The sequence below is a fragment of the Fringilla coelebs genome (genome assembly GCF_963513975.1).
Source record: "Fringilla coelebs genome assembly, chromosome: 3".
Lineage (NCBI taxonomy): Eukaryota > Metazoa > Chordata > Aves > Passeriformes > Fringillidae > Fringilla > Fringilla coelebs.
The window spans coordinates 19660108-19684281 of NC_140030.1; the positions used below are offsets into that span (position 1 = coordinate 19660108).

The 24174-nt window shown below is 42.0% G+C and overlaps 1 protein-coding gene across 1 annotated transcript in view; it reads right to left on the reverse strand.

The window, feature by feature from the left end:
• SNTG2 (syntrophin gamma 2) overlaps positions 1–24174 on the reverse strand; it is a gene marked incomplete at both ends in the record, with an annotated part of 222831 nt that overhangs the window by 144365 nt on the left and 54292 nt on the right. The gene's annotated exons all lie outside the window — the stretch shown is intronic.

Genomic DNA, 24174 nt, shown 5'->3' on the forward strand with positions numbered 1-24174 from the left:
CATCAACAAACATCATAGTCAAGCAAAATCTAAAATCTGTCACTGGTAAGTAAAATGTAGGAAAAAAGAAAAGGAAAAAAGAGCCATGTCTTTGGACAATTGTCTTATAATTTGTCTTTCTACATTCATCCTTTGTTTTTTTTTGTTTTTAAATGTACATGATATTTGCTGGGTTAGCCAAGGAAGTATGATAAACACATTCAGAAGAGACAGACTAGATAAATTCAGCTGTTGCCAAAAAATTAATGAGTGGTTTATTGCATAGAATGCATTTAGTCTAAAAGAATTTACGTTATTTGCATTATTTAATTAATTTAAAACTGCATTTTCAAGCAGTAGCTTCCCATATTTATAACAAACCATTTAAAAAAGAAGCCACAAATCCAATGAACGCTGTGGGCTTTCTGAAGTTTTCGGTTGTGCTTTACCTTTACGCACACAAAGACAATAGTAACATAGTACAATATCTGAGTATGAGAATAATTTGAGAAAAACTATAACATAGTCCAGAAAGAATTCTCAGTATATAATGCAGTTGAATATAATTTGAGACTGTACACTTGATTTTGTCACTTGATCAATTTGTAAAAGATCCAACTAAATCACAAAGTCATCCACAAAATATAATGAAGACATTAGAGCAGGTAAAAAGAGAACTGTCAATATTTCACTGTCACTGTTGCAGCACTATCACTGTCAGCACTCTCACTCTTCCCTTCATTAATCTTCTTCCATATAGAACAAAACACTTTGATTCCCCTATCTTGCATCCATGATGGTGACAACTCTGCAAAGCCCTTGTGCCTGGCTGCCTGTACTTCCAAAGTCATTTGCATTTTGTTCAAAAAACTGTATTAGAAATTTGTAATGGACTTATTCAATAAATATTATTATAAGCTAGTTTTCATATCATTTGGACACATGATATTGTCATCTCATCTTTCTGTGCTTGTTTTACTGCCCTTCCATACTGTAAATCTCCAGTTGGGATCCCAGGAACGTTCCGAGGAACAGAACCGACCGACACCAACAGAATCTCTTACCCGTTAAGATTTTTGTTGGATCAACATTAACTAGCCTCATGATATTTGTATAAATTCGACATTCAATTGAAAGCACTTTAAAGGGCAGTACCCTTTCATGATCCCCTATCTGACCAGAGATCAAAGTCTGAAAACTATCACAGCCAGCACCACAGTTGGAGCTTTCCTTTCAGTTCCACTCTGCAGCAGGACGCTGCCCTACACAAATTACACTGCAGTGATAGCCCAACTAGATGCCATTATCTATGTTTTAAAATGACATTCTATACTGAAAAGGAATTATTTTGCCATACATATGAAAGAGCTCATTAAATTAGTCAAATACACTGAGCTTGAGTGCCTCCAGAAGTAAATAAACAAACAGATTCAAAGTCTTAGAAACATATTTGCATAGAAGTTATTTTGTTAGCTATATAGAAAGGAATTGTAAGAAAAAGTTATGTATAGGCTGAAAAAATCATAGTGTACTTCTTGGTAAAGTGTAAATCCAACCAAATCACTCTTCTATAAAAACATCACCAAGTATCTAAGAGATCATATGCAGTATTTGATGTAAGTCTACAATTAAAAAAACACCTGCTGTGTCACAATACAATAGACAGACTGAGTATCACATACTGGCAGACTCTCTCTACCACATTTTTTTCTTACTAACTGTAGATACCAGGATTGCTATTCTCAAATATTATTTCATCCTTTATCATTCCACATGTAACCACCTTTTGCAAAAGACACAATGCTATACTAGGCACAGTTTTAAAATAATTTATTTACAGCTCTTTGTTCATATTTGGCATCTCCACAAACCATAATTAACAGCCCTATTTTTGACATAGGTGTGAATGCAGACATGTACACTCCATGAAGCACCTCTCCCACAGTGCATGTACATAGAGCCTCCAAAAACCTACACAAGCCAGACAGAAATTCATTATTCAGCATTTACTGGATTCACCAATAAGTTATCTAATTTAGACTAAATAATGTGATGCTTTCACACAGAAATTAGCATCCATGAGAAGATGATTGACAGAAGAGAATAAAAGCAGAAGCAGAGCAGCCTCACAAAGGGGGAAATGAGCACATTTCAAGGTCAAGAGAGCAGCTCAAGCTTGTATGGGAGTATCTCCTACCCACTGTGAAGTTGTAAAGAGGTTCTGCACAAGTAATTTATAAAAAGCATGTCTAAATGTAGCTTTAAAAATTATTTTTGGTTCTGCAATAACAGCATAAAACATGCAGAGATTCTTCTGCATAACTCTCCCTTTGCATGCTCAAATAAACTAAGAATGAGTTTTAATTTCATTTCTGGTATCTGATTATTGCAGTGCCTCATTAAGGAAAAGCCCCCTAATACAAACATGAAGTTTAACTTCATAGAACAATCTTTAAATGCCTTGTGTTTCACCAGCCAATCAATATGTCTTCATAATCCTTGAAAGATACAACATGTAGAAATTTTGTTGAGTGTACACTGAGAGCTAGGGATCCTGCACATGGCAAGTAGTTTATCTGTTTAAATTTACAGAAGTATTAGATTTTGACTTTTTATTTCCCTTCTGCTGTGTAATATATGTGCTACTACTGTCAACAGCAATATACTTACTGAGTCACAATCTTGCTTGTAGATTGAATTTTGCTGGAATTAAGATTTTGCCATTGGGGGGGTGGGGGAAGTTGTTTGATTTTAGCTTTATTTGCTGTAAATGTATTAGTTTGTTTTGATGCTCATTTTACAGGAGTAACTTAAAATGTACCTATTGAGTTGTGTGCATCATCTTCTCCTCTCCCTGCACCCCCCCACCCCCAGTCCCCCAGTTAGGCTCTGATTTTTAGTAAATTCCAATCTCTATTACATAAAAATCAATACTGAAGGTATTGTAAAGGTGAATATGCAAAGGCTTATGAAGTCACAAGGCTATACTCAATTGAAAAAAAAAAAGCTGATTCTAGATGGAGCCATTTGACATACCAGATGTCTGTTAAGGCATTTCTGAATGAATCAGCAAGTACTTGAAGTTTTACAAGATCACCTAGTGTTAATGTATATCCATATCTATATTTAATTACGTATATTTATGTGTATCAATAAATTCATAATCCTAAAAAAATATCTTTTCTGAAGAAATCAAAGTGGATTGGCAAAAAATTTAGACCAGAATATGATCTTTCTAAATTCTTAGGTGTGGGAGACCTCTTTTCCTTTTGAGGTTCAGAACATGTTGAACCCAAATAAAGATACACCAGAGAGGTGAAACAGAAACCCTTGAAAAAGTCAGGTTTAGCAAGCTAAATCTTCTAGAAGCTGTGATGCCAAAAGTATCAAAATCAAATTTTCAACATTTCTCCTTGAAGTTAATATCTTTAAATTTGCCCCAGTCTTTTGATCCCTGCAAAACATAATTATATTAACTCTCTATCCCCATTTACATCCTTTCAGAAAGAAGAGTAAATCTGCAGAAAGCAAAGTTGAACTATTATGCCTACAGATTATGGTGTCACCCACATTTCATTGAATCTCATTTCTTAGAAAATTAATTACTTATTTGGACACTTAATACACTTAAGTCATTGTTCTTTATTGGTAAGACAGATGAAGAGAATTAATTTTGTGTATTCATATTTGTATTTCTTGTGAACCCCAATCTCTGGTTCCTTGGTATTAAGGGGAGACAGTGGAAAATACAGATCAATTCAAGAGGCAGCTGAGGGCACTACAAGTGTAGTACACTTCATAAACTCATCTCCATTTAGCATGGTTATGAAGTTTGGCTCTAAAGCAGACAATATAATGGAAACCATGGAAACTGCTCAACTATGGCAAAAGAGGCAAGAGCATGAACTATAAATATTCAAATTGCATGCAACTTATAATTTTGCTTTTAAATATCTGATGAACAGAGAACTATTTTACGTTATACAGAGTATGTTTTTCTGCAATTTCCACTAATGCTGAAGTCTCAAAGTTTTCAAAGGCTTCTGAGGCAGACACAACAGCCACAGTGCAATGAAGAGGCGGCAATCGAGTTATAAAAGTCTTAACCATGAGTCATACTAAACATGTTTTATAAATTAGGTTCTTATCCTATCAACACCACACAGCACAGCTTAGGACACCCCAATCAACACTTAGGTAAGAAGTCAGAGTTTCTCCCCACCAGCAGAAGGCAGCAGTTCAAGATGCCCTTCTCCTTCACCCTGGTCATTTGCTGTAGAAGATGAATTCTGCTTCTGAATTTGAACTAACTGCTTTTGCCTGGCCTCTTCTAGTTCATTAATGCTCTAGAAATAAAGACCTTCTTTAATATTAGTCTTTTGACTGCAGTATTTAGAAGTTACATGGCAAAATAGCCAATTGCATCTCTACAACAGCTTAAATGTATTTAGAGCAAGAGGTATTTTTCCTTTTCCAGTTCCACTTGTATATTCCACCTCTTGTTTCACATCAGATTGATGGAAGATCACTCAAAAGTTTTTTTAGGCTTAATTTTCAACAAGAGGAATGCCTTGGACTGACCACCAAAAGATTTTACAACTTGACTGCAATAGTGATCTCTGAAAATAGCTGCATTGAGTAAGATATGATGTTCTCAGATTCTAACATAAAATTTTTAAATTGTGGGGTTTTTTTTTGGTGTGTTTTATTCAGTTTCAATTGCTTTAAGAAATAAAATTCAAGCAAAAATTAGAAGAATATAATCATGCAGGTTGGGAAAGCATCCTGCATTCTCCAGATGCTAACCACTACAAAATGAGACTAATTTTCCTTTTACAGGATGAAATGGCAAATCATCTATTTTTACAGATGGCAATTCATTGTTCAAAGGTATATGTCACCCTGGGTTTTTGAGATTTCTAGAAAAGCCTTCTGATATTGACATTCTTGTAAAGAACTTTCCCACACACTTTCCTGTAAACAACTCATAATTTACATTCTTGTGAAAAACGGACACGGTTGACGGACTGTTGGTTAAACCAGTGTCTGTGGAGAGGTGGCACTGTCATCCTCCAATCCACTGTTACCTTTGTAAAACTATAAATTATGGAGTCAGAGAATAAACGCCCTCTTTTCCTTCTCACCTGGAGAGCGGTGCGTGTGTGCGTTCTTTCGTGTCCTACAGCGACATCTGGTGACCGCCGAGTGTACTGCAGCCCGGGCTGGGATAAGATACTGTGGTGAGGTTGTGTCTTCCCTTTCGGTGTTAGCTTACTGTTTTTTGGGGTGATGGCGACCTCTGTGCCTTCTAAGGAAGACTTCCTCGTTTTAGATCTATGGAAGTCTCTCCTGGAATGGAAACAGATTTCTGTTTCCTGGGATAGTCTTGTGAGGTTGTTTTTATGGGCCCGGGAACAAGGGTTTTTTTCGGTCCCTACGAAGGCGTTTTCCAGGCAGGAGTGGTCTTTCCTGGGGGATCGCCTTATGGAGGCTCTCCTCGATGATTGTACCACCGATGTGGCGCCGCTTTTAATACAGTGGAAAATATGCCAAACTGTTTGGCTCGGTTCCGGTTCTTGTAGTCCTTGTAGACTGCAGGGGTCCCCCTCTGTCTCAGACGTGGATGACGAGGAGTTTGAGTTTTTGCCTGAGGTGGCCCCCCCCCCCTCCCTGCCGCGGGACGGTGTCCTCGGGGGTGGTGGTTGCTCCCCCGGGGTGGACTGGGCTCCTGGCCAGCTGGTCTCGGGTTTGGGGGCTTCTGGGGAGTTGGCGGTCTGTCCTCGCCCCACCCCGCCCTGCGCGGGCGGCGGGGAGGGGGGCGGGACGCCCTCTCTCTATGCCTTCCCGGCTCTCGAGAGCCAAGACTCACCCCCGCCTGGATCGGGAACGGTGACGGCTCTATGCCCTAACTGCGGTGTCTCTGTGAGGTTTTCCCCGAGTGTGATGGGGACGGGCTCTCCCGCCCCCGGATCGGACCCTTCGGAGCAGGGGGAGGTTCCCCCCGTCTCTGAGCCGGCTGGGCATGCGCAGTCGGTGGAGATGGACGGGGGCGGAGTGCCAGTCGGCGCTCCGCCCGGCTCGGCCCCGGGGGGCGGGCAGGCTCCCCCTCTCCCGGCCGGGGGCGGAGTGTCAGTCAGCGCTCCGCCCGGCTCGGCCCCGGGGGGCGGGCAGGCTCCCCCTCTCCCGGCCGGGGGCGGAGTGTCAGTCAGCGCTCCGCCCGGCTCGGCCCCGGGGGGCGGGCAGGCTCCCCCTCTCCCGGCGGGGGGCGGAGTGTCAGTCAGCGCTCCGCCCGGCTCGGCCCCTCTCCCAGCAGGGGGCGGGCGGCCCGCCCCTCTCCCAGCAGGGGGCGGGACGCCGATCGGGGCTGTGCCCGGCCCCGCTCCGGGGAGCGGGCGGCCCGTCCCACTCCGCACGGTGGGGGCATTACCCACTGTGGACTCCGGTGGACCGAAATGGACGCTCATAGGCGGCCTGCCTGGTTCCCTTGTGCCACCCCCCGAGGGAAATGTCTCACAGGTTGCATCATTCTCGGCGCCCTGCCCCCCTCCCGTGCCAGGGGAGGGGGGCCCCGCGCGGGGTGCATCCTGGTCAGAGACAGAGGTGAGGGCTGTGCCGGCCCCCGTGTGCAGCGCAGCGACTCCTAGTGGGGCTGTGGCACAGCAGGGCGCTGGGGTGTTTACCTTTGGTGCAACTGCTGACACGGCTGGTGGGAGACCGGTGGGGGCCAGGAGCCGGGGTGTTTCCTCGTCGAACCTTTGGACCCTTCCTGAATGTCAGGTGACAGTTCGTCCAAGGCACCCCGAGCGTTTTTGGCGTGATACAAAAACAAAAGCCGATGAGATGACCGAACCTGCCTCTGCACGGCATTGGCAGGGTCACCCAGTGGACCCTTTTGGCTCTGCCGGTGCTGCAGGGGGTGCGGGGATGAGAGACGTTGACTTGGCTTTCGGCCGCTCGTCCTCTCTTGTCCCTGACCGGGACACAACAGGTGCAATGGCTTTGCCAGGGGCTCCCCAGGTTTTCCCTGTGCTCAGGGGTGTTGCTCAGAACACCTATGAGCCCATTTCATATAAGCTGGAAAAGGAGCTCCGGGAGGCAGTTGCTAAGCATGGCTTGGGATCTGCAGAAGTTATGCAGACTCTTCGCAGGATTGTTTCAGATGTGTTGACACCTCATGATCTTCGTTGTGTGGCACATTCTCTCTTTGACCCTGTGCAGTTTGGTGTTTTCGAGACCAAGTGGGGCCGGTTGGCGGCTCAAGCAGTGGCACAGAACGCAACGCTGAGCCCACAGGACCCCAGGCACAGAGTTGAAGCTGATATGCTGATGGGAACAGGACGGTATGACAATGTTCAAGGGCAAGTTGGATATGATCCCCTTGTGCTGGATCAGTGCCGCACACTGGGCATGGCGGCAATTGTTCAAACTATGGAAATGGCTGCTCCAAGGCAGCCGTTTTCGACCATTGTCCAGGGGGACGATGAGCCTTTCATGACGTTTGCGGCAAGGCTGACTGCATCCATAGAGAGGCAGTTGCCTGATCCTGTGGTAAGGACTGCTACGATTGCAAACCTTGTAAGGTACAATTGCAATGAGGCTTGTAAGAAGGTCATAGCAGCCATGCCTGGTGATCCTACCGTTTGGGAGATGGCGGAGGCCTGTGCTAGAGTCGTTCCTCCGAGTCGGAAGCTGGCTGCCGTGGCTGCTGCTGCGCAGCCGGTTTGGGCATCGCCACAAGGCAGGCAGCCACAGCAGGGGACTGCGCAGGCTGGGAAGAAGAAGGGGAAGAAAGCGCAGAAGGCCAAATTCCCCATGTTCTTGTGCGGTCGGTGTGGTAGGCCGAATCACATGTCCAACGTGTGTAAGGCGACGGTTCATGTTAATGGCCAGGCTTTACCGGGCTCGTTAAACCCCCAGCACAGCGCGCAGAAGGGGAGGCGCGCTCAGACACAAGTTCCTCCCCAGACCCTCGAGCCGATGGAGGTCTCCTTTGCCGGCTTGCAGCCAGCACCCGCGGATCCGCAGGCGTGGATGTCTGCACCGCAGCAACAGTTGTCTTAGAGTCTTCTGAGATACACAAGGTTCCCCTGGATGCCTTTGGTCCTTTGGGTGGGGGCATGAGTGCTCTCCTTATGGGGAGGTCTAGTGCCACCCTTCAGGGCATCATTGTTCACCTGGGGCTCATTGATGCGGATTTTACAGGGCAGATTTGTGCCATGGTTTCCACACCCACCCCCCCTGTCACGATCCCGAAGGGGACACGGATTGCTCAACTTGTACCTTTTAAGTCCTCTGTTCGCAGGACGGCTGACCAGTCACGTGGAGCTGGTGGCTTTGGATCCACTGGGCCGCCTCAAGTTCACTGGACTGCTGTTCTGACCAAGGACCGTCCTGAGATGCTGTGTACCCTGTCTGTTCCTGGCGCAACACCGTCGGAAATCCACCTCCGCGGGCTTCTTGACAGCGGTGCTGATGTCACGGTTCTCTCCCTTGCTGCATGGCCCCCGGAGTGGCCTTTGGACCCGGTGGGGACATCTGTCGCGGGCCTGGGAGGGACGGCGCAATGTTATGTGAGCCAGCGGCCGGTACTTGTCGTGAACCCGGAGGGACAGACGGCCTGGGTTAGGCCTCATGTTACTTCTACTCCTGCCAACCTTTGGGGGAGGGATGTTCTGTCTGTCTGGGGGGTGCGCATCGGGACGGATTTTTGATGGGGGCCACTGCAGTGAAGGGCGCAGGGTGTCCCACGCCTCCTATACGGTGGCTGGTGGACAAACCTATTTGGGAAAAGCAGTGGCCCCTTCCTCGAGATAAACTGGACGCCCTTCGGAATCTGGTGCAGGAGCAGTTGGACCAGGGTCATCTGGAGCCTTCCACCAGTCCCTGGAACACTCCTGTCTTTTGTATAAAAAAGAAATCTGGTAAATGGAGGTTGTTACAAGATCTCCGAAAGGTCAATGCCGTGATGGAAAGCATGGGGACGTTGCAAACAGGCATGCCGTCACCTACCATGCTTCCCGCAGACTGGCCGGTCCTTATTGTCGACCTAAAGGACTGTTTCTTTTCAATTCCTTTGCATCCTAATGACAGGCCGAAATTTGCCTTTTCGGTGCCAGCAATTAATGAGGCTGAGCCCGCACAGAGATATCAATGGACGACATTGCCTCAGGGCATGCGGAACAGCCCGGCCATATGCCAGTGGTATGTGGCTCGTGCCTTGTCTGGAGTTCGCAAGCAGTTCCCTGATGCACGTCTGTATCATTATATGGACGACATTTTGGTGGCCGCGTCCACCCAGGGTGAGCTGCTGAGGATTCAGCCTCGGCTGCTCGATGCCTTGCATGCTCATGGACTGCAGGTAGCTCCAGAGAAGGTTCAACAACAACCACCTTGGAAGTACCTGGGGGTCAAGATTCTGGAACGAACGATCTGTCACCAGGAGGTACAATTTGTGCATTCCGTGAAGACGCTGAATGATGCTCAGAAACTAGTAGGCGTCATCACTTGGTTGCGTCCGTACTTGGGACTGACCGATGCACAGCTGTCTCCTCTGTACGATTTGTTGAAGGGAGACTCTGATCTAAAGTCACCTCGCACATTGACCCCTGAGGCGCATAAGGCGTTGGAGGTGGTTCAGCAGGCTGTTTCGGCTTGCCAGGTCTATCGCATTGATCCCTCCGTTGATATCACTGTGTTTGTCACCACTCCAGATTCGTACCCCACAGGCATTATTGGCCAATGGAGTGACGAATGGTCTGATCCCTTGCACGTTCTGGAATGGGTTTTCCTGCCCCATCAGCCGCGGAAGACGGCAACTGCGTTGTTTGAGCTGATTGCTCATTTGATACTCAAATGCCGGCAACGGTGTTTGCAATTGATGGGTGCGGATCCTGCAAAGATCATACTCCCGGTGTCACGGGAGGATTTTGACTGGAGCTTTGCAAACAGTGTGTCCCTGCAGAGTGCTCTGGAAAATTTTTCAGGGCAGATTTCTTATCATCTGCCCAGCCATAGGCTACTGCATATGGCAAAATGCACACAGATCTCTTTGCGGCCTAAACATAGCCAGGACCCCGTGCAAGGACCCACCGTCTTCACTGACGGTTCAGGAAGGACAGGAAAGGCCATCGTTACCTGGAGGGACGGATCTGAGTGGCAGGTGTTGGTAGGCCATGAGGAAGGGTCAGCCCAATTGGTTGAACTGAGGGCTGCTGTCATGGCATTTGAGAAATTTTCCCAGGAACCTTTCAACTTGGTCACGGATTCCGCCTATGTGGCAGATATTGCACAACGGCTGGGTCATTCGGTTTTGAAGGAGGTCAGTAATCCTGCCTTGTTTCATTTACTGAAGACCCTGTGGTGTGCCATTCAGGCTCGGGTTCATCCATTCTATGTTCTGCATGTGAGGAGTCACACCAATTTGCCAGGCTTTATAGTGGAAGGTAACGCGAGGGCTGACAAGTTGGCTAACCCGGCGTGGGTAGCGCCTCAGCCTGACACACTCGCGCAGGCCAAGGCATCGCATGGGTTTTTCCACCAAAACGCACATACTCTGCAGAAGCAGTTTCACCTGACGCCGACGGAGGCTCGTGACATTGTTGAGTCATGTGATGACTGCCATGCACTTGCTCCGCCTTTGCCAGCAGGGGTAAACCCCAGAGGCCTTAGGGCCTTGGAGCTGTGGCAGACTGATGTCACCCAGATTGCCGAGTTTGGCCGGCTCAAGTATGTGCATGTCACGGTGGACACGTTCTCCTCTGCGATGTGGGCTTCAGCTCACACTGGGGAGAAGGCCCGTGATGTCCTTGCCCACTGGAGGCAGGCCTTTGCTGTTCTGGGCATACCTTCTGCTGTGAAAACCGACAATGGTCCTGCTTATGCATCACAAAAGGTGCGGCAGTTCCTGCAATTGTGGGGGGTCTCGCATAGGTTTGGTATCCCACATTCTCCAACTGGTCAAGCTATTGTAGAACGCGCTCATGGTACTCTGAAGCAGGTTCTACAAAAACAAAAACGGGGAATGCAGGGTGAAACCCCGCACAGTCGGTTGGCAAAAGCTTTGTGCACAATCAATCATCTCACAGTGCCGCAGAACTCAAATAATCCTGTCATTTTGAATCACCATCTCTCGTTGCAGGCTGCGGACGAGGCACATCAGCCTCGGGCGAAGGTTCGGGTGCGGAATTTAGTCACCAAACAGTGGGAAGGTCCCTATGACCTGATCGCTTCGGGGCGCGGGTATGCTTGTGTATCCACAGATACTGGGGTACGCTGGGTACCTTCAAAATGTGTTCGCCCTGACCTACGACCGCAGAGACAGAATCCAGCCAATGAACAAGATGGAAACCGTGACCAACCTGAAAGGCAGCAAGCGGGTGAATCATTGAGTGATGACTCTGATGCAGATGATGAGAGCGGTCACTCCGATGATTCCTCCGCAAGCGAGCACTGAGCATTGTTCATTTTTCTTTTCTTTTTTTTTCTTTTAAACAAAAAAGGGTGAGATGTCACCCTGGGTTTTTGAGATTTCTAGAAAAGCCTTCTGATATTGACATTCTTGTAAAGAACTTTCCCACACACTTTCCTGTAAACAACTCATAATTTACATTCTTGTGAAAAACGGACACGGTTGACGGACTGTTGGTTAAACCAGTGTCTGTGGAGAGGTGGCACTGTCATCCTCCAATCCACTGTTACCTTTGTAAAACTATAAATTATGGAGTCAGAGAATAAACGCCCTCTTTTCCTTCTCACCTGGAGAGCGGTGCGTGTGTGCGTTCTTTCGTGTCCTACAGCGACAGGTATACAAGATTATTAGTTTATCTTTAGAGAAAGCACATTTATATTCCTAATTTAGGATTGCAAATAAATTAATTTGGACTGAAACTCTGCACTATTTTTCCCTGTTTAATCCCACAGAATTTTATTAAAAGATATTAAATAGAAAACTGGTACTTCTATTTCATGCTTGGTGTGAAGAGTTTTCAATTCAAGAGGTAGCAGTATCTTCAAATCACAGAATCATAGGATATGCTGAGTTGAAAGGGACAGGACACACAAGGATCATCAAGTCCAACTCCCTCTCCCCACACAGCACTATCTCCATGAATCACACACCATGTGCCCAAGAGCTTTGTCTAAACCCTTCTTGAACTCTGTCAGGCTTGGTGCTGTGACCACTTCCCTGCAGAGCCTGTTCCAGTGCCCAAACACCCTCTGGGTGAAGAACCTTTCCCTGATATCCAACCTAAACCTCCCCTGACACAACTTCAGGCCATTCCCTCAGGTCCTGTCAGTGGTCACCACAGAGAAGAGATCAGGGTCTGTCCCTCCTCTTCCCTTCAAAAAGAAATTTTACATGAAGTCAGGTCTCCTCTCAGTCTCCTCCAGGCTGAACAGACCAAGTGACCTCAGCTGCTCCGCACACAGCTTCCCCTCAAGGCTCTTCACCATCTTTGTTGCCCTCCTTTGGATACTCTCTAATAGTTTAAATCCTTCTTACATTGTGGTGCCCAAAACTGCAGACAATATTCAAGGTGAGTCTGCCCCAGTGCAGAGCAGAGCGGGACAATCCCCTCCCTTACTTGGCTGGTGATGCTGGGCTGATGTACCTCAGGACAGGGCTGACCCTTCTGGCTGCCAGGGCACTGCTGACTCATGTTCTGTTTGTCAACAGGACCCCGAGGTTCCTTTCCATGCCACTGCTTTCAAGAATCTCATTCTCCAGTCTGTCTGTACAACCAGGGTTGCATTCTGCCAGTGCAGTATCCAGCACTTGATGAATTTCCTATGGTTGGTGATTGCCCAGTCCTTCAAGCTGCTGAGGTCTCTCTTTAGGGCCTTCCTGCCCTCAAAGGAGTCAACAGCTCCTCCCAGTTTTGTATCATCTGTGAATTTGCTCAGTGCCCCTTCAAGTCATGCAACCAAGTTGCTCATGAAGATGTTGAAGAGCACAAGGCTGAGGATGGAGCCCAGTAGAACACCACTAGTGACAAGTCCCCAGTCTGATGTCACCCCATTTTTGATAACCCTTTGTGTCTAATCCATGAGGCAGTTACTCACCCATTACATGATGTGGATGTTTATCCAGCTGTGTGCTGGACATTTATTCCAGAGGATACTGTGAGAGACAATATTGAGAGCTTTACTGAAATCACAAAAAATGCCATCAACTGGCTTCCCTTGATCAATAAGTGGCTTACCTGGTCATAAAAATCAGGTTTGATAAGCAGGACTTTGCTGCCATGAAGTGCTCACTCTCTACAACTCCCTGAAAGGAGTTTGTAGCCAGGTGGGAGTTGGTCTCTTCTCCCAGACAATCAGCAACAGGATTAGAGGACACAGTCTTAAGCTGTACCAGGGGAAGTTTAGGCTAGATGTTAGAAAAAAAATTACAGAGAGAGTGTTTGGGCATTGGAATAGGGTGCTCAGGAAAGTGGTGAAGTCACCATCCCTGGAGGTGTTTAAAAAAAGACTGGATGTTGCGCTCAGTGCCATGGTTTAGTTGATAATGTGGTGTTAGGTCAAAGGTTGGACTTGAAGATCTCCAAGGTCTTTTCCAACCTAGTTGATGCTGTGATTCTGTGATTCTGTTCCATCAGAGTACTGGCCAAAATATAAAAATGGTCCTTCCCTGGTTTTTAAAATAAAAATTTTCAGATTCAGTAACATTAATCTACAAGGTCTGTTACCTAAGTAAATAAATTGATACCCCAGAACATGAAACACATAGAAATAATTCTTCAATGTAATGAAGTATCTCAGGCAATTCTTATTGGTTACTGTAAGACCCACAATAGTTCTTTCACTAAATGCTCACTTTTGGCAGGAATGGCTTTCTAAATATAACCTATTTTGAAGTATACTCTGTCCTAAGCAGCCTTCCCTTTAAGTATACTTGCAGCCTTCTCTTTAAGTATACTTACACAAAGATTCTATCAGATCAACTAAACACCACAGTATATGCAATGATTTGACATCTACCTGTCCAGTAATTAAACATACACACTAGTGTTCTATAAAAATGCCTGCAAGATAACACAAATTGTCAGGAAAAGTACCTCTGAACATGAAAATTTAATTTTTTTTTCACAATTCCTAATTCAGTACAGAATTAGCCCTACACTCTTAAAACACCATATGCAGTTAGACCTGAAGAGAAATATCACTTAATTCTTCACCTAAAAGGCCTCAGATACTTCAACACTCAGATTCTGCTCAATAGTTCAGTTACAGGTTACCATTAAAATTGAAGTAGATGACCACAATCAATGTGCATCTTCAATCTTCTTTAATTTGATTTACAATACAAATAATATAAACATCATGTTGTTTTTAAGTACTCTTATCTGTTTTTCTCTTAATACTCCTACTACATCTTACAGATTTCCTTATGTGACATATCACACCCACCTTTCATTCACATTGTCACAATAATCTACAATGTAGTTCTTAAATATTATTGTAAGGATGTCTACCTACTATTGTTTGATCACTAATAATCCTGATTATACATCAGACATATCATGTTCTTAGGCAAGAGTCACGCAATAAATCAATCCATGATATACCTCTAAATTACTTGGCTATAGTACAGGAACTTTAATGGCTGGCAGTTCAGCAGAGTCTAGGCTATCTTCTGCCAGTGAAAAAAAAAAAAAAATCAAACTTCTCTTAGAGGAATCTAGTATTTCATATTAAGGACTCATTACCTGTGCTCCTGAATCAATGTAAATTACTATCCTATTGCTATAGAAATGATAAAAGAAATGGCCTTCATTAAAAAAATCTCCTCAGAATTGATGAAGCACTTATTCTTCCAAACTTAATATTCTCTCTATGCTCAAGACCATTAGGATCTACATGCACAGAGAGTTATTTCTATTTTTGTTTGCCAAGACTGCCAAACAATAACCCACCTTGACTGAAGGGGGCATTTGGCTGCCTTTATGAAAGTGTTGTACTCAAAACCTTTCATCCAACTGGAAGCTGTTCTTTGCTAACAAAATTATACCGACTGCACAATGAAGCTGGACTCTCTTGATGGCACAGACTGAAGATAATAGCAACATATGTTTATACCCATTTGTTAAATGCAATTTCAAAAAATCATTGGCCTGCCTTGATTTTAACCTGTGTAAGTTTTCAATTTCTTTTTTGTATTTCCCCTGTACTCTAATTGATCCTAATATGCAAATTCCTTCCCAGCTCCATCTTTGATCCCAGTGTTCTGAATGAGAAAGAAGAATCAGATATTGTGCAGACAGTAAACAAAACTCACAGCTTAGTTCAAAACTGTAGTCCTCTGAAGTAGCCACACAACGCACTAATTAGAAAAGGCATAAACAATTTTTTTTCCTATACTTCAATTTTCACAGTACCTCTTCACCATCAAGGCAAAAACAGTAAGATGAAGACACAGACCACTTCAGACACAAATTTGACTGCTTTATGCTAATGCTTACTGCCTCGTACTCATAGATAAAAGCTTGTTTCTTATCAAGTTCATTCAATCTTCTGCCTATATGTGCTTCATTTTCTGGTTCCATACTCCAGTGAGAGTCTGACCCTTAAGGGTGATGAACTGGCAGTGGATCAAACAGTTGGGAAATGCTGACACACAAGGTTTCTGTTTCTATCTAGTGTAACAGAATGTGGCTTTCAGTGTCTTACAGTGGTCTTTACACATATCTTTAATATACTAAAGACATGATTCTGGAGAGTATTTTTCTCCAGATCAGTATAATGACTTTTTTTTTTTCATAGTAACTTTATGAGGGGGCAAGGTAAATAAAAAAATTAAAAAAGGCAATTGCATTCCAATTATTGTACTCATATTTCTATACATGTCTATACCAGTATTTACACACGAACACCAATACATATGTTTTTGTGCCTATACACACACACACACACACACACACACACACACACGTGTATGTATGTGGGTGGCATGTTAATAAAGCAGAAGGCCTAAGATTTTTCTAGTATATTTACTCAGTCAGTTTACTGTGATGAGCACCATGTTAAGAAATTTGCAATGAGTATCCAAGGTTAAAACACCTTTACTCCGCTTGCACTTTTGCAAGGATGTATCATTAAAATCATTAAAAGCTCTTTTGACGTGCAAGCTTGCATTGCTATGGGATGTTTCGGTTATAAAAAATAAAATAATAAAATAATTACAAGCATGACAAATTATGCTGCCCTACATATAATCTTTTATACTTCCCTCTGTTTACTGCAAGCAATTAAGCAATTATTTATTTCCTTCATGAAGATTTGGAGAGACTACTGTGTATGAAGAAAGTACCTGTATTACCTTCCAGAGGAAGTTTAATTGGCAAGGATGTTCTCCTACTCTGATTTACTGATCATACAAAGAGACAGTACAATTTACAAAAGCAGTAATTAAAGAACAGAGTAAACACAAAGCATGATTAAACACATTATCATTATAACAACAACTGCCTTACACAACTTAATTTGGTATTGACCCTGTCCTTATAGATGGGAAGCTAGATAGAACTAACCTATCAGAGATGTCAGTAAAACAAGTAAATGGAAAGCAAGAGACAAGTCTTAGAAAACATGGCACAGTTTACTCAAGGAAAAAAGTATGAAACAGGGAGTGTGCTTGGGGAATTCTCCAAAGGATACTCTTCTGCCTAAATGTTCCTAAGACTGCATTTATAATCTAAGATTTTTTTCAAAGAATATTGGTAATGGCAGAGGGATAAAAGACAGCATTAGTACAAAAAAAAAAAAAAGTTTAAAATTACTCTTGTGCAATAAAATTGTTAAGATTTGGTACTATGTTAAGAGACTGCAAATGTCAAGACTAGAAATATTAGCATCTCCGTGTCTGGAAGAGAAGAAATGCACAGAGTTCTTCTGAACGACTAATGTAGTACACTCATCACACAAAAAAATGTCACAAGATGATTGCAAACTGGAGCATGATAAAGATTTAAAATTGTGCTTAATTCTAATGAGTTCTCTTCAAGGAGGACTGAATTAAAGATAAGAACATTACAAGGAAATAGCTTGCTTTGCAAAGCAGGAGAGGAAAGAAAAAGAAGACAATTGATCAAACATGGCTCAGGTTGAGGGAACATGGGTGAGGCAAGATCTAGTCCTCACAACAAGTGATATGAAAAAAGGAAAATTAAGCAGACAGAATTAAGCCTATACCTAAATAAACCTATCAAAGCTGTTTAATGTGTGAGTAGGAGCAATAGAAAAGACCCACTGATTAGGAAGTTTTCTTCTAATAAATGTTCCTACCTATTCAAATACAAACATATTCTAATACAAACTGTCAACTTCCTTGCAGTGTTTATAATCCCTGGCAGGAACATCACTGCCTCTTGTACAACAGAGACCTCACACCAGTTCTACTGTCTGTGAGCTTGGAAGAACAGTGTGCACCTCTGAGGACTTCAAGAAATTTCTTGAAGGTTTTATTCTAAGAAAAATGGTTTTCAGAGTTCTTCTGTTAAACCTCATATGAACAAGAACCAGTTTCAAATAAACAAATAAATATTTTTATTTTCATCATCAAAGTCTATAACTTTTAAAAAAAGTTTATATTTGACTTGAAGAAGCAACATCTGCTAATAAACAGAGGCTTCATTTCTGGACACAAAACATTTTATAGTGATATCTTAATGAACTACTATGTGAGGACACTGAACAGATGTAACAGTAGGAAACACTGAATACACCACTAGTTAGACAGAACAAAACATTACGCAGAAACACAGAATAGCTGGAAAATATTTCCCATGGATTATAAATCAAATATCATTCATTAGTCTTTATTTTGAAATTAAAGAAAAATACAGATAAATTTTCAATACATAGTCATGGATGCTAGATTGACAAAGTAAAAGAGAAACTCCAAGGGTTTTTTTTACTCCAGAATTTTTCAAGTATTTCTTAATCATGAATACTTAGATTTAGTTAATTAAATATCATAGAATGGTTTGGCTTAGAAGGATCTTAAAGATCACTTAGTTTCACCCCCCAACATTTTTAATATTTTATTAAGAAGAGAAATTAAAAATTACACTCTAAATCTACATAGAGCAAATCAAAAACTTGCCAAGTAATAGTGACCATATAATTGTCACTGTAGTTTCTAAACCTAAACTTCCATCTTTTCTTTCACTTAATAACTTACCTTAACACTCAATCTTCTCTTTTAGTTGCAATGTTGAGAGGCTGGCAAACAGAAGGGATGATATTCACTCCTCTGCAGTGCATTTGTCACTCACTTGATGACAAAAGCCTCTGATTGCACCACTCTGTCCACACTGGTTCTCAAGCATTTCTCCAACGTTTTTCCAGAACCTGGATGCAGTTCTTGTAGAGATCCTATGTCACATCACACACACTTTTGACTTGATGATAACAAGAACTCTACTCATTTGTAGATATAACACTTGAAACACCATTTGCTAATTCTGTTGGTGATATCTGAAAAGAAACCAGCTGTCCTGGATCCCTCTTTCCTCCAGGAACTGCATCCCATGGGATGAATCAGTTCATGTGACATAACCAGCAGGTCCCAAAACATGAAAAAGGATTTTATCTTCCTGTAAGCAGATGAGATGCTTCTTCAATACCCCACTTTATAATTTTTCTTCCCATAAACTCAGATTCTTTCTCTTTACCTTACCACTTCTCACCTTTATTTCACCATCTGTCATTCTACTCAAGAGAAGAGATAGTTTGAAAAAAATACATAATTTCTCTGCCAGCTTCTCTCAACCTGCATGACCACAAGTCTTAAGGTCTTCCTGCATTCTCAGCAAGAGATGATCAGCTTTATTCTCCCTCCCTTACTAATGTTCACTAACCCAGTGAAAATTTTACTAACTTTCAGATCTGGTCCAGATTTAAACTAGACACTGATTCTAGAAACCCCTTGGGTGGAAAAGGTAGAAGTGAGAGAAGGTGGCTTATCGAGCAGAGATATAAAAAGCAGTAGAAGATTTTTCTTGTAAAAACTTGTGTCAAAGAGACATCAAAGATAATAAAAATCATAAAGACAATTTTGAAAAAAGGCAAATTTTCCTGTACCATCAAAGTTTCATTTTGTTCAATGACAAGGGAAGCTTACTTCTTAGAACCTCCCCTTTTAAGCTTTGTATCATAATGATTCAAACTCTTCAAATTTCAACTCCCTTTTTTTTTTCCGGGAAAATTAACGTTAAGTTAATTTTAAGTTCACTGAACTTTATAATTGAGAAATGTTTATTTACAGATTAAGCCATTCTCACTAAGAAAAGATGACACAAAACCTCTGAATTAAAAGGACATCTTTTACAAGGAAATGCTAAGAGAGCTGGGCCTATTAAGACCTGAGAAAACATGACTGAGAGGGGACCTTGTCAAAGCCTCCCAATGAAGGGAGGGTGTCAGAGGATGTTTCCAGGCTCCCCTTGATGGTGCCAAGCAATAGGAGAAGAGGCAATGGGCAGAAACTGATGCACAGGACGTGAGGAAGAACTTCTTTACTGTGAAGGTGACTGAGCACTGGAACAGATTGCCAGATGACCCACTGTGGTCCCTTCCAACCATGCTATGATTCTGTGGTGTGTGACATGCTGTCCAACTTGAACATAAAATCTCTGAATATTCCTGTCTGCACAGAACACAATACTACAAGACATTAAGTGCAAAAAATCTTTGCTAACTTGAAAGGCAAGAAATAAATTCAGACTTTTTTTAACAAGATAGAATACGGAAGTAAATTTCTAAGTACTTTAAAGACAAATTTAAAAAATCTGGTTACTTAAATGATTGCAACAGGTACTTAAAAGACAAGATTTAGTATATATTTTCCTCCTGTTCTAAGTCATAAGCAGAAATATCTGTAGGCACTCATACATATAGATATACCCACATTTTAAATATTCACAGCACATCTGTTTATGGCATATGAATATTCATAATGAAATTACAGGGATGCTGACAGAGAGATGTGTAAATAGCTTCTCAAAGATACGAAAGCAGATAGTAAGCAGAGGTATAAATACACTGAAATTTCTGTGCTTTCATTGGGACTGCTGTCTACTGAGCCTACATCACTTCCCTGTACAAGACAAAGCCTCAGCTCTTCAAGTTAATAAATGCATATGAAAACAACCATTACAAGTTTCCATTGCTATAATATTTTGGATAGAAGAGGGGAAATTGCCCAACACATACAATAAACTTTCCTTGCTAGGGTATTTTGGAGATGAAAGGGGAAATTCCCTACATTCCAAGCTGTAGCTTCACATAAAATCAGATTAATTTCCTATAGGATATTAAAACCCCTAAAAACAAACAAACAAAAAAAAACCCAAACCAAAACAAAACCCAAAACCCCAAAAACCTCAAAAACAAACAAACAAACAAAACAAAAACCCAAACAAAAAAAACCCCGCAATAAATCCAAAATAAGGTCAGAGGGCTGGACCACCTCTCCTATGAAGACAAGCTGAGAAAGCTGGAGTTGCTCAGCCTGGAGAAGAGAAGGCTTCAGGAAGACTTTGCAGCAGCCTTCCATTATCCAAAGAGAGCATACAAGAGAGTAGGAAAGGGACATTTTACAAGGGCATTAAGTGATTGGGGAAGGGGGAATGGCTTTAAACTGAAAGAGACCAAGTTTAGATTAGATACTAGGAATAACTGCTTTACTGTGAAGGTGATGAGGCACTGGAGCAGGTTACTCAGAAAAGCTGTGGCTGTGCCATCCCTGAAGTGTTCAAGGCCAGGTTGGGTGGGACGTTGAACAGCCTGATGTACTGAAAGATGTTCCTGCCTATGGTAGAGGGGGTTGGAACTAAATGATCCTCAAGGTCCCTTCCAACCCCCTCTGTGAATCTATGGTAAATAAAGATCAATACATTTTAGGCTACAGTTGTAATAGGAAAGAAACATAGTTTGCCTGACAGTTTCAAACCACATTTAGTCTGATAAATGAAATGGATACAATTAGATAACCCATATGCTTACTTATATATTTAGCATTGATATCTTTCTTGAATGTATCAGTTTTCTGAAGAAGTGTTTTCAACTCTACATGACTCCAAATAATTTAAGTAAACCTTACATGTATACTGCCTCACAACCTTTAACACATAAACTGTAATTGAAATAAACTTTTAATTAATAGTGTAACAATTCCACACCATAACAATGAAAAGTATATTTGTCTTTGCATTGATTTTCTCTGCAAAAAACATTGATAGTAACAGATGCATCTCATACTTGCTTGACTGACTTAAAATTAAGTTCCCAGATCCGTTCTAAACAGAAATTAATGAAGCTTTGCCAAAAACATACTAGGTTCTAAAATTACTATTACATGTCATGGCTGTTGAGCTGGTAATGAATTGGTGCACCATCTTCTCCAGTTCTGGGGTTCTTATGAAATGAGTGCATGTGAGAACAGTCTCTACTCCTGAAGATGAAGTGTTGTATTACTCAATTGCAGAAACAATAGTTCTGAATACCAAACTTAAGATCATCCACACCAAACTTCACACAACAAACTACACCAGTGTTACTGTGGAATCTCTCTTCAACTTCCAACGCTAAAATTCAGGGCATCCATTTGACATAGCACAATTTCTACATGTAGTTCCAGTCTCTGAATCTCTGAAGTGTACTGCTATGGAGTTGAGCTGCTGCTCTACACATAAATAAAGATATTTGGAACTCTCAGCAGTAAAAGTCTGCAGAGAATATGAGCAAGTTTGTAAGATTGTAACAACAGTGGGTTAAGGTGAATACCAAAGAACTTTTCATCAAAAGCTCTGTGCAACACCAAAACACAGCATCAACTCAGTAAGCAAACAAAAATAACTAATTTAGACAGCAGGTAGCGAACTTGGGAAATCTGTCATCACAAGGGCTCTCCAGGCTGACAGCATTATCTGCATTATCAGTATTACTGAAAAGAGAAATTAGATACAATAAAGGAAATCAGTTTCTAAAGTTATAATATGGTTTAGCATCTTTCACTGTCACTATCAGAAACAGACTGGTGGGGTCAGACTGCAGCTCTCACCTTAGTAAGAACCTGCTTCTGTTTGAATTCTTAACTTCTATTTTCTTATCTTGCATTTGAAGCGTACTTAGAGGCACTGCAAATCCTGACCACACAAAGATCAGTTTTCCATCCTTGACTTCTGGCCTTCTTTGCAGAAAGACTGTCAGAAAAGCCTGATAGATTAATTTTGCTATAATATTTAAGAAGTGAGCAGCATTATATGAAGGACTTCATTCCATAATGCAGCTCACAATAGAAAAACTGGCAGCTTATCTGCATCGATGTTTGCTGAGCCCAAAAACATCACCACAGTACTGTAGCAATGCTCTTTGTGACATCCTGACAAGTGATTTTCTAACTTGAATTTAGGCACAACCAACTTCAGTTGTCAGGGTTGTTATGTCAACTCCTGCAAACAATTTTCACAGGATTCATTCAACCAACTGTGCGGCAACTCTGTGCAGCAGAGGTTAAAACCTGTAAGAAACTGATCTGCTTGTACAAGCATTCATATCATCTACTACTTATGTTACCTCACACAGAGACCTAGGTATCAAATCTTGATCCTCAATCTGTTCTCCAGGCTGCTTTATCAGATTACTTGTTAGTCTCAGGAAAGTGTTCCATGTGGAGATTTATCTGAGGGCGTTACTGCAAAAGAGGACGGAAGTCTGCTTGTCATTGAAAACTTTGCAAAGACAAAGGTGTGAGAAAGCTCATGTAGTCACTATAGTCCTAATTCCTTCCAAGCAATTGGAAGTTTATGACATCCAAAAGCCTTCTGACAGCAGGAAGGAGCAAAAAGTGCCAATTTTATTGCTGTGGGATGGACAGACTTAAATGTCGATTAGATTGACACATGAAAGATAAAGCAAGAAAGTAAAATAATTGGAAGAAAGGATAAAAATTACTCCCTGTACTCCCAACTATTCAGTATGGAAAAAGGTTCCATTAAAAACATTTGACTTCATATTGATTATTATTCTGAAAATGCCAAATCCAACTCCATGAAAGCTAACTAAACTAAAAAAGTTTCAAAGATGCCTTTGAAGAGGAAAAAAAAAAGCCAACCAAAAAAACCAAACAAAAAACCCAACCCAACCCAGTAATGCAAAAGAAATGGAAACATTCAAGTGTCCTCTTCAGTGAAGAACATAATTTTTTCAAGCCATTATTAGTATGCTATATAAAATTTGTGCGGTATTCAATTTTCCACAATAGTCCCTTTGTGGAAGAAATACCTCTGTGGATCAAATAAGACTTCCTATGTGAAAGGGTTCTGAACTTCTGCATGACAACATCAGAAAAAGAACAGAGTCAACAACAAAGATGTTTATTAAAGATAGTTTTTGCTGTGTAACAGAGCCAATGAATATGAATTCACTACCTTTCAATAGTCCATCCCTTCTCTATTTTTTTTTTAAATTTCAGTTTATGATTTTGGCATACAGTGTAATGTTTTTTCAGCTGGAGGTAAGATGATTACATAATTTTTGTTCCTATTTGTAGTGCAATTTACAAAGTCTCCACAGTAAATCTAATTTGTAGCAATTAAGTAATTGTGAAGATTGATTATTTCTTCTTTTTCTCAGAAACTCATAATTCTGAGAATATTCAGAGCACAGATTGCATTTCCTTTCTCAGCAAGTATTCCAGCCCTGCAGGATACTGTTCACATTTTCACTTGTTCCACTGAAACAATAAACATTTTACAGGGTCATTTTGTTCTCCCCTAAGTTGGCACTAACAAGTTGCACATTGTGTGCCCCCTATATTGTGTATATTATCCTCCTAAAAGCATATCTATGATATCATTAATTCTAAGTAAGATACCAAATCCATTAGTCTTTTCTGACTACTGCAATGCACACTATGTGCAACATGTATAATAAATGTAGCTATAAAATACTAATGGTACAAGGAGTTTTACTCACACTAGCATTCAATCTGTATTACCAAGAAGTGATACTGTATTCCCTTACTGAACTAACAACTATGATAAAGGCCACTAGGAGTGAAGCAGAGATTAAACATCAACATGAAGCAAAAATGTTGAGCAGAAAACTGATTGCCAATCTCCCCTCGGGTCTTAAAGCAAAACTCAACAATGTTCCAGAGATGATTCTGCATGTACCTATTCTGGCTTA